The following is a 12,554-nucleotide window of genomic DNA, read 5'->3' as shown; positions in this document are numbered from 1 at the left end:
TTTTTTTTTTTAAAAAAAATAGGACTTCTCTTTCAGGCAGTACACTTGGTGGCAATATTGATTTTTCTTTCCCAGGAAAGAAAAGACTAATAAGAAATATTGAATTGAAATGCTTTTATGTCTTAGTAAATTTAGTATTTCATCCTAATTAGACACACAAGCCTACGTATAACTAAAAAAATCTATAACTTCTTTCAGCATGCATTATAATTTCTGAAATCAAAACATTTCTAACTAAAGATAAGAAAAGTCACATTAGGCAATGATGACCGAAGAATTTAATATGAAAACAAAATATATTTTTCTTGGACTAGGCTGAAATACAAATAAGCAGGAAATTTCAGCAGCATAAAAGGTTAAACAGATATTTTTCAAAATGTTTACACTAATATAATTTTAAAGCCTTCTACATATACTAACTTTTGAACATATTATTAAAGTACTAGCCCATGTCATTTTATTGTGGAGACTAGGGATGCTTTATTTTCTGGCTGGTATTAGAAAAGATGCGATTGCACAATTGCCTACCATGTTTATGCAAACTTCCTCCACCTGCTAAAACATGTTCCCCAAAAAACTTAATAACATTGTGCAGACTTTTTGTTACAAATATTGGTCCATTATTATTTTGCTACTAAACTTATTTTAAAATATTAAGCATAAAAACATAATTATTTTGAAACAATAGTATATCAAGAACAGTAGGGGATAAAATGGATACACTTAGATATTTAAGCCTTTATTAATATACCTTTGCATTTTATTACATCGATGAGAGTTTTTGGATATTGGACAAAGAAAACTTAAGGGGATAGAAAAGTTCTTTCTATATATAACTTTCCTAGGCCACCTCTGCCCCAGCCTTTGAGTTGATCAGATTGTCTAGAATTATTCTTTGACTTAACGTGTGTTCCAATTCTCAGACCTGCCATCATTACTTCTTCTGTGAAGCTAAGAGCATGGGAAATAGAAGCAGTCCTTGCATAAGTCTTTTATATTCTCCAAGAGTTAGAAGGCTAAAGATGTGGTTGGGAATTTGCCTGATGGCTTCTCCATTTTTGACAATTCTAGGCTTGTCAGGTCCCAGTCTGAAATGTTGGTTCTTGGTGCACTCAGGGCCAAAGAATGACCAGACACCCCAAAGCAAGGCAACTGTGAAAATGAGGTTTATTGAGGAGAGAAGGGTAGGATTATAGAGCAAGAGTAAGATGTAGGTTTACAGAGCAAGATACAAACACCACAGATGATGACTGGACCCATTGCCACAGCAAAAAGAGAGAGAAAAAGGCTTGGTTATGGTCTGAGTTTTGTTTTATAGTGTCTGGATTGGGACTTCCCTTGTGGTTCATAGGTCACCATGGAACCACTTTGATTGGACAGTTGGGAGTAATATGACCTGAGTCTTACTGCACATGTGGATCTCCCATGAGCATCTCTGAAAGCCCATTTTGAGGGAGGGTGAACTGCAAGTCACCGACTTTCATCCCTAGGAGACCCAGAGTCCCTCCCTATCTACCTGACAGGCTCAGGTGTGGGCTGCTGTTAGCATTGGCCTATGCTACAGTAGCCCCCCTTACCTGCCAAGGATACATTCCAAGAGCTCCAGTGGATGCCTGAAACTGCAGATAGTACCAACTATATACACTATGTTTTTTCCTATATATACATGCCCATGATAAAGTTTAATTTATAAATTATTAACAGGCACAGTAAGAGATTAACAATAATAGAACAATTATAATATGCTGTAATAAAAGTTATGTGAATGTGCTCTTTCTCTCTCAAAATATCTTGTACTATATACTCATCTATTTTCAGAACACACTTGACCATGGGCAACTGAAACCATGCAAAGTGAAACCTCGGATAAGGGGAGACCATTGCAACCACGTTAACACTTATCAACATGTAGCTTTCTTCGCACTTGGCAATGCAAGACTTCTCCCAGCCTTACGGAAAACATTCAACCTATATCCCTCCTATTTTTTAGAACCCTAATGCTTTTAAATCTGTCATGTGCATATAAATTACAGGGAGAATGCACTTTGTTAAATCACCTAATTAAAATGCAAATTCCAATTGAATAGTTCTGGGGTAAAGGCCAAGAGTCCGAATTTCTTACATGCTCCCAGGTGATTCCTCTGCTGCTGACGCAGAGATCACACTTTTGGCAGTGAGGCTTAAATAGTGGTTTCCAAAGTGTGTCCTTGGACCAGTCCCAGCAGCACCTGGACACTTGCTGGAAATGCACATTCTCAGGTCCCATCCCAGACCTATTGATTCAGGAATTCTGGGGGGAGGCCTAGAAATCTGTATTTTAATAAGTCCTCCAGGTGATTCTGATGTACTCTGTAGCTTGAGAAACTGTTAAAATATACATTAAAATATTATGTTAAAATATTTCTTTCCACACCAATTTGTTATAAACAAGATGTTGAATATCCTGTCAAAAATCACTTTGCACAGCAAGAAACCAAAACATGCCTCATATGCAACCAGTAAGTTACAACGTGGAGTAGATAGAAGTAATTTGCAATTTTCATTTTCCCTACAGAGCGATGATATGCCAATATTGACTTTCTACCCATATATCATGAAAACAGAGCACAGTATTCTGGAATATCTCACATGATACAAATCTAAGGGGTGTAGGCATAAAACAATATTCAAAAATTATAGTATATTACAAGGTGATAGTGGCAGGAAAAAATTCAGAAGAGGAATTGATAATCAGAGAATAATACCTTAAATGTCAAAGTGGGGGACGGGGCAGTTAGGAAGGGCTCAGTGACAAAGTCACTTTTGGACCAAAATGTTTGTACCCCCGGTAATAAGCTGAGACACTGTCCATATGGTTAGCAATGCAAGGGTCAGAGATAAAAGTTGCTTCAGTGGAGCAAAGGGGGAAAATACTGACTGGAGTGGTTTTGAGAAAATCTAGAAGGAGGAGAATTGGAGACTGGTAAACACAGGTACTTATCTTTAGGAGTTTTCTTGTTAAGATGAGAGAACCAATAGTATGTTAATTGGGTTGACAAGATTTCATTGAGAGATTGATTTTTGCAAGAGAGGTGGAAGAACTGCTGGAGCAATGTGCTTCAGCTGATGAGAGGGCCAGGGGACCGGTGCACACCTGGAGGGTGTGGCCTTAGACAGGGGCGCTGACACCAGGGAAGAAAGAGCAGGAGCATATAGATGCTGAGTAGGTAGGTAGGTGTGATAGTCTGTGCTTCTAGACAGTCTCCTTTGGCTGCTCTCAGTTGCTCAGCCAGACAAGAAGCAAGATCATCAGCAGAGAGTGAGGAGAGAGGAAAAGGTGCGAGAGAATCATTTAGGAGACTCGAAGTGGAATAGGCTTGGGAAATGCAGCATGGTTGTCTTGCAGCATTTAAGGATCCACTGTTTGTGGTAATTGCATTAATTAGGGTAAGCAGATGACTTTGACAAATGACCCACCAAATCTCAGGGACTTTTTGTTTTCCTCTTCTTTGTTATATTCCAAAGAGGTTTAAGGGGAGGAGGTACTCTTATGTACACCGTCTTTCCACCAAATGTGTCCAACCACACCCCACTCCCAACTTCAAAATCCTCCATGGAAATTTCTTCCCAGAGTCATCAGAGAAAGAAAGAGGACGTGGAAAATTTCATTCATTTTAATAAGTCAAGCCTGGAGGTGGTATACATCACTTCTGCCCACACGTCACTGACCAGAAATCAGTCCCAGGGCATCAGCCAGCTGTGAAGGAGATTAAAAAATGTAGTCAAGCTGTGTTTGCACAGAGTTGGAGCTGACCAGCACTGGGGGGTGTTGCAGAACAAGCACAAGGATGCAAGTGGGAGATGCAAGGAAGTAGAGGGTGAGAGCAACTAGGTGAATATGAAAAGTGACCTTTGAATTCACTTTGGAAAAGGCAAGTGAGGAGAGGGGTAAAGGAAGTGAAGAGGTGGCAGAATCAATGGACTTTTTAAATTTTAAAGCACATAGTTCTTTGATCATGTTGTATAGGTTAAAAGAACTATCCGGAGCTAAATTGTGTTTTCAAGTTTCATTGAGGGCTGTCACATTTGTCTGATGTAGCAAAAGCCTGCAGAAAATGGCCAAGCCAGTTCTCCAGTTACTGATTTCTGCAAGATTAAAAATAGAAAAAAAAAAAAAAACAGTAATAGGTATTTGAAGAACAGAGGGTTTTATGTTCTCTTTGATGATAATCCATTAAAATATTTTGCCCATGGTTTCTCATTGATTTAATTTGCATTCCTTTTAGTCTCCAAAGAAATAGGACGCAGGATGCAAGACTACTTTGATTGGTTTTCTTGTCAAGGTTTTGGGGACACCCAACTTAGATGAGAAGTTTTAATTGTATTGTCAGCAGGCATTAAAGTGCATCTTAAGTTGAAATGTATTTGCTGCCATGAATATAAAGCTTATAAACAAATAAGTACTCAATGTAAAATTATCTGTTTTTTTTCAGCTAGAGGATTGTAGACTGAAAGGTTCAAAAGAATAACAAAAAGCAAATATTTAAAAGGTGTTCTGGGAAAGTAACGACATTCAGGAGACTTTCTATATATGTTCTATTTCCAGAATTGGAATCTGAAGGAAATGAGAGTGCACACATCGTTACAACTACTGGTGGCAAAATATTGAAAAATTGTTTTTGATTCGAATGTATCTATTTTCCGTTAAATAGTCTCAGAGACAGCAATAGGTAGATAAAGACTTGTGATTACTATAAAAATATGGCCATGGTTGCAACCAGTTAGGCCACAGGTTTCTTGTGCCTCTTATTAATTTCTGAGCAAATCCATGTCCCCCTGGCCATCTGCACTCAATGGCTGCCATTTGTCCCCAGAAGGGCAGCTTATTGGGGGTGAGAGGACAGTGGATGTTGGAATAACTCCCAACAGTAGAAAATGAACAGAAAACTACTGCTAACAGTATGTGACTGGTGATCTCACATAAATTATGCCTCATTCCATCGATTCCAATAGTTCGTGGAATATAAGACGTACCATGATTTTATATAACACTAAGAAAGAAAAAAATGCTGCCATTAATCCAGGACACAATGCTCTTGTATTACTGGAAATTAATAATTTATACTTACTGGAAGAGTTCACTTAGATTTGACATGTAATCAGCCAAAGGAAGATGTGATGGAACTAGATTGGTTAAAATGTTCCTGAAAGTTCTTCCACTTTGAAGTCTGACTCATCTACAACAGCTTTCAACTCAAGATACCTGAGCCCTCTGTGCCATGAAGAGTATTGGTGATATAGCGTTTCTTTAAAAACAAGTCACTCCTGTCTCTGGGGTTTTCTTCTGAGTTTTTAACATCATCCTGCAAGTTCTGATACTGGTTCCTTCTTGAGCTTAGCAGAAGCCATCAGATGATAATAACAACTGCCTCACAATGGCCCTCTTACTGGCAGTAATGAAGCGATGCTGTAAATTTTAAGGCACATTTTATAAGTGATACAAAATGTAAGAATGTAAATGATTCTAAGACATGTATCATTTGTATATTTTAATCTATGAAATATGTGTGGGAAAATGAAATCATTTTAACTCAACAAGTATGTAATGAGCTCCTACTATCTATACACTGCTGGGATAGATGAAAATAGCTTATTAACCCTGATATAAGAGAATTTTCCTTAGGCCATTCAATATTATTCTTCAATCATTCAATCTTAGTGCTATCACAGTATACTGAAGTAGTTAAGAGCACGGTCCTCTGAAGCCAGTCTACCTGGTCTCCAATCTAGCTCTGCCATTACTAGTTTTGTGACATTCAGCAAGTTACCTCACTTCTCTGTGTCTCAATTTTCTCATAATACTATTATCTACCTCATTGGGTGACTATGAGGATGAAATAAGCTAATATCCATAAAGTATTTAGAACGGAGCCTGGACACAGAAGGCTTTTGTATTATTCCAGTCCTATATTAGAAAATTATGAACATCTTATCTGTACCTTTGGGACATTTAAAGAATTTACTCACTGTTGTGATTTAGTCTTATATAGCATCCGCAGGTTTCTCCTATCAGAATTGAGAGATTAAGAACTCAGTCTAATTTTTGGCTTACTTGTAGTTGTGTTTAGTCTTTCTGTGACTGTGTGTGTGTGTGTGTGTGTGTGTGTGTGTGTATGTGTGTGTGGTATTCCTACTAAGTTCCATGATAAAACAGTAACCACATCTTTTTTTCCTAGAAGGATGCAGACACAAGCCTACAAAAATAAATTAATATTTTTGTCCTTCCTGACCCCTTGCAGGAAAAACTCACATTTGAATATGAATCATAAACAGGAAAAGTGAGAGAAATGCAGTTTTCAGTCTTCCAAGATGTAAACGAAGATGCCTCACTTTTAACCACCCCCATCCAATGCATTGCTAATAAATATATATTTGATTCAACAGTTGATTTTCTGGGGATTTGGGTAGTAATACACTTTTAGTGATTGAATTAGTTTAAGTCCACCAATATTTATTTGCTCAGAAGTTGAATGAAAACTATACAATTAGGTTCACACAAAAACACCCATATTATATCAGTCCTTTGTTTGTTTCAATTACCTAAAAAGTTACCTTATCCAAAGTTTTTCTCTTGAGAAAACCAAAAATTCCAGCTGAACTTTGAACTGAATTTATAAACATTAAATATTTTAAAAGTGGGCAATCTTGTCAAATAATTTTGTAAAAATATTCATTAATAACTTGCCATAGGCTGAAAACCAGTTGGTTCAGAATTCAAGTATAAATTGAATGCCTGCTGTATACTCGCCAGTAAAGTCAGCTGTATGCTCACTGTTGCTGACTATGAGAGAAATATAAGACATGTTGGTTATGAGAAATTGTTTAATGTTTAGGTGATAGGAAAATACATCATGAAACAAATAAGCTATACACACAAACAAGTTAAATGTTAGTATAATTAAGGGACTATTGATATAGGTAATGAGACAATGTGGTATAATCACATGTATTAAGTGAATAATAAACTGTTAGTAAATACTTAGTACATGGAAATGTCAGGAAGAAAGTGATTGTGAGCCTTCCAGGATGGTATCGCACAGGACGTGGGTCTGAAGGATGAATAGAATATTAATAGAGGGGTGGTAGAAGGGAATTGTGAGGAGGGAAGAGCAGGAACGAATCCATAGACATAATTATGGAGGGTTCTTGGGGATGGAGTAGGGAGAGATAGTAAGGAAGTCAGCATCCTGAATCAGATGGAATTTCTGGGGGATGTAATAGGAAGTAATATTTAGTATTAAGGGTGGGAGGGGGTAGATGACGGGAGGTGCTTGGTGGCTACAATGTGCATTGCTCTAGTGACGGATGCACTGAGGGCCCTGACTCCACCACCATGCAATATGTTAACACCAATGTAGCAAAATCACACTTGTACCCCATGAATATATACAAATAAAAAGGAAAAAAATTAAAAATTGAATCATATTTTAGAGACGCTTAAGAGGTAAATGTGCTTTCACTGAATACAGTACACTACTAGAAGCTATTGTAAACTTTTGAATGGGCCAGTAATGTGACAAAGCTCAAACCTACAGCAATATGTAGGGGAAATTGAAGCAGGGAAAGGAGGAATACAGGAAGCGCAATTAGAACTGGAAACAGCAGAATCTGTCAGTGATCTCTGCAGGGTAATTTTACCTATTCCCAGGACAAACGTTAGACGGAGCTGTGCCTTTCTTACGTTCAGCAAATCCCAGCTCTTATGGCATTCTGCCTCTCATTTTGTTGTCCTTTGAACAAGGAGTTCAAATCTCTTGATTCAGATAAATTACATCTTAGTCCCTTATTAAAGAACTTGCAGACAGTATCACTAAATGTTTTCTAAAGGTGAGAGCTACAAATTATAGAATAGCAAACTTGGCATTGTTTCTAGGGAAAATTCCAGAATAAATTATCATAGAGAGCCCTTAATATGCAGAAGTTCTTCTTAAGTGTCATCATGGGCCCATAAATAGCAAGTCATGGGACAAACCTAATTGCCTTTTCTAGCAGGATTGTCAGGAGGAGGAGGAAGAGGTACTGGATATATTGAGTCCAGATTTCAATGAGGCAATTTACCCAGAGTATTGGGTGAGCTTTCAACATGAATGGCAGTTAAGATGAATGACTGTATTTTCCGAGTTCGTAGCTGTCTTTGGACAAATGTAACTCAGAGGGAGGTTTAGGAGCTTCTATTGGCTCTACTTTTGGCTGTGCCCTGGTTAATGAGTCAGATTCCTAAATTATGTCAACAGATTTAGAAGAGAATTGAAGATGAGTTTTAAGAGGAATAGTGGAAAGTTTCATTCTTTGATTTGGGCCACCCACTGCACAAGCGCAGGCTGAGAATACTGGAATGCTAAGAAAACAATGAAGGGGTAGCAATATATGCATTTTAACTATCCTCCTGAGAACAAATGCATGATTTAGGCCACCTGGTATATTAATAATTCTAATAGTGAACATTCTGGCAATAAATTAAGAATGGGACAAGAAAGATGATCAAGGCACCATGGCATAGCTAACGACCAGTGATGATCAGTGGAAAGAGCTGACTCTTCTACCCCAGATTTGTGGAGTCTGCTGTTTCCACCTATTGGAAGACTTAACTTATGTGATGATTCCTCCCCTAAACAACCAGTTCATTTAGTACAAGTGTTTAGGGCAACACTTTTAACCACATTTTTATCTCTACCACCTGGAACATAACGCACTCCCACACTCCCAATGTAGAGCTTACCCAATAAGTAAAGGCCCTCACAAAGTAGCTGCCTTTTTGATCCTCAGCACATAATTCAGTGTCATTAAATGATACGACGTAAGTAACTGACAATCAGTTTAACTGACGTAGAATTGGAGATTTACAGTGCCCAGCAGAGCCAGCTCTCCGATGTTACACAACAAAGTGAAAAAGCAAATTCTTTATTCCTATTTTTGCTGCTCCAAAATCTTCTCCTTCCATCTTGTTGGAGAATAAAATCTAAGATGTGAAGGCCAGAAACTGTAATTACTTATCAGTAATTTGGAACTTGCTGTTATAAAAAAAAAAACAAACATTAAGTCCGGCAGTAATTTCCATATATATTGTCATTATCTACCTAAAAGGACGCTCATTCACTGCAGACTCCTGCTATTAATGAAGGCGCTTATGGTATTTCTTTCTCTATAAAAACTCAAGTGGGCTTTTCTCCGTTTGTTATTTGGAAGCATGAAGTAGTGGACTAAGCACAACTGTGAAACTATCGGTCAGTGTTTAGGTTGTAACTTGGTGGCTGTCCCTCCCACTCTCAACACCACCTTAGCACTTTGGTTTCTGAACAGAGAACAAAGAAATCAATACTTGCAACGTACATGCTCAAAGGGTAACAACATGTTACACTCAGCAAACACATAAAACGAGCTGAGAGATAGTACGAGCAGCAAATATACTCATTTATGTTCACAACGTCTTGGAGGTAGTCTACAGTCACCGAGCCTTTGCCACGTGGAAAAACACTGTACTCAGCATGACTAAATACAAATGCATACAAAACAGAAAATATCAACTAAACCATGGGGAAAAAATTACAAAAATTGTGTCTGTGCTTTTGCCATCAAAAGATATGCTTTATTTTTTTTGGCTGTTGACATATGTTAATACTTTGGGAGTAAAATAATTCTTTCCTAGTTCGCCTGAATGTGATATACTTTTTGAGATCCTGGTAAGAGGAATTATTCGATTCACCGACTAAACGTTTATGGAACACATTCTATAGGTACCATGTGTTAATAACAACAGCAATCATTTTTCAAATATTTCCTATACTCCACTTACTACTTTATATATATTATCTTACCTATTCCTTATAAGACTCTCTATGAAGGACATATTATTAGATGCATCTTGTACATGAAGAAACCGAAGCTGAGAAAGGCGAAGCAACTTACTTAACATTTCATAGCAGATGAGCTGCAATGCGGGGCTGCAGGTTCAGATCTCTCAGAAACCAAAGCCCTGGCTCCTAACACCGACACCGTGCTTTCTTCTGTTGAGCGCACTGATCGTGTGTGGGTGTGTTGTAGGTGGGCATGCTAAAATAATAAGGAAATTGCATACAGAACCCGTATATACCACCTCCCCCAAAAGGGAAATTTGCTATTTTAAATTAGCAACAGATGCCAAGTAAATAATACTGTTTTCTTCCAACATTGTATATCATAATGGGTAAAGTTGAAAAAAATATTTCCTTGATTAGTTCATGTCCTTTAATACATTTTTGAAGACTTTCTGCTTTACTAGCATTTCAGCAATTTCTCTGTCATTTTTACTGAATTTTCTAATTGTTTCATTATAAAAGTAAAGTTCTTTGAACTTTCATTCTTTAATCACTGTCACTGTCCTAGTAAAAGAACAAAAAAAGGGAGGTGAGGGCTGAGACTTGACTTCAGCAGGAAAACGGAAATATAAACTTAGAGAGAAACGACTGTAGGGAGAGTTGAACAATTAAGAGAAAACTGGGCAATTTCTCAGTTCCTTTTCGGGTAAGTGAAATCTTCATATTGTGACTTTATCAACTTATTTGATGTAAGTTTGTTAAACATTAGATTTCCTCATATTTAAGCGTAAATACAAAAAAAACTTAAGCACATCTTTAGTGTTTTATATTATCAACTCCTTTATTTCTTTCCATTGGTGTGAGTTACTAAGATTACTCACTGAGAGGACTGTGTTGATTTTGACACAAAGAACAGGATCAGAGAGAAAAATTATGAATTAGTTTTGGGCCAGCCGATGCCGGGCCAGGTGTGTAAGTCCAATAGGCAGTAAATAACATATGGAATGCAAACTTACAACAACTTGTGCTAGAGACAGTCATGTGAGAATCATCAGGAAAAAGGCAACTGTTAGACGTTTTAGCCCCAATGTGATTGATCATCGGCATTTTCATAATCATATTGTATATATTATTAATCTCATGTTTTTGTGTTTGGTGTTATTACAGGTACTTCACACATTATTTTTGGTCTTTAATTTAAACATTATACTAAGCTTTGTCGAGCCTCCGTTACAGTATGCCTTCTTCCTCTCCAGTCCTGCTTCCTTCCTCTTCATCAATGTTGATCCCTCCTAAAGATCTTGTCCCCAAACTTTGTCTCCAGAGAACTCAACCTATGGTGCTGATGACAACTGGGGAAGGGTGAGAGGAAGAGAAACCCAGTGGAATGCAGGGGTTCTAGAATCAGGTCAGAAGCCCCTGACCCACACTGGTGATTCCAGGAATGGAAACTAGGAGACTGTTGTGAAGGAAAGAAAGGAAGAACAAATAGCAGTCTAGGTGGTTATAAAATTTCAGGTCTAAATTCTGAGACCTTGGAGAAAAACAGAGGTAAGATTAGAGAAGTTAAATCAGTAGTACAAATACTGAGATCATTATGAGATTCTGTCATGGAATGATGTCAAAATAAACTTTTAAAGAGTTTTGTTTTCTTAGTTGATGCGTTAAGGAAAAACTGACATGCAATGGTCATCATTCTTTTCCGTGATTTAGAGAGCACGTTTTCAGAGACAAACACCACCTAGAGATTTCACCTACCACTGTACTACTTCAATAGTAATCCTTTTCAAACAACTTTTCAGCGTTTTCCTTAGAGCTGACTTTCCTGTATAAATTATTATTGTGCTTTCATTTGCCTTTTTAAGATACCTTCAAATGTACTCTATTTTTAATTTTCACAAAATTGGCCAAATTGAATGTTCTTAGATCTGTTGATTGTACAGCTTGAATCTTATCATTTCTCTCATTCTTAACACTGAGCCATTGCATGTGACAGGTGATTAAAAATGAGCTTCTAAAGAGTATAGATATCTTTCATTTCCCAAATCCTCTGTGATGGACACTGAGGATCAGAAGGAGAAATTTAAGCATAATGAGACTATTCCACTTTTTAAGTTTCTACATATGAAGGGCAATCATAATTAAGTCCTACAACTGGGATTCATGCTTCAAACTACTTATTCTTTTAAGAATGAAATATTAATACCACTGTACTTGCTTCTGTTACAAATATGAATTAAGTTGTTGCTGCCCCAACTTAATACAATCATGCACTTGCCATTCTGGTTTTTGTATCATTGTTAACTTAATGGTGAAGGCTTTATTTAAATATGAAACATGTTCACCTTGGACTTCACCTTGACTTACCTTCATAAGATAAGTCAATACAGACAAAATCATTCCTTTTATCTGGTGAAAATTCACAGCATTCTTGATTCTAGTGTTTATTTCCTTATCCTCCATCATCAAAATTCATGGATGGTTTTCTGGAAGTTTATGTTTAAAAGTATTTTAGCATTCTTCCAGATGCAATGTCAGTAGACTGCATATCAACTATTAAGAGAAATGCATATAAAGCATGAGTAGGAATTTTCACACAGAGTGTGTCCTCAATAAATGTTATCTGCTATCATCAACGACATTACCACCTTCACCACCTCAAGTTCAGTCAAGATGACTAAAGATGTTGTCCAAAGAAATCACACTGGATTAGGATTATAA

The sequence above is a fragment of the Propithecus coquereli genome, unplaced genomic scaffold (assembly GCF_000956105.1).
Source record: "Propithecus coquereli isolate 6110/MARCELLA unplaced genomic scaffold, Pcoq_1.0 Scaffold159, whole genome shotgun sequence".
Taxonomy (NCBI): Eukaryota; Metazoa; Chordata; class Mammalia; order Primates; family Indriidae; genus Propithecus; species Propithecus coquereli.
This window is presented reverse-complemented; position numbering follows the sequence as displayed.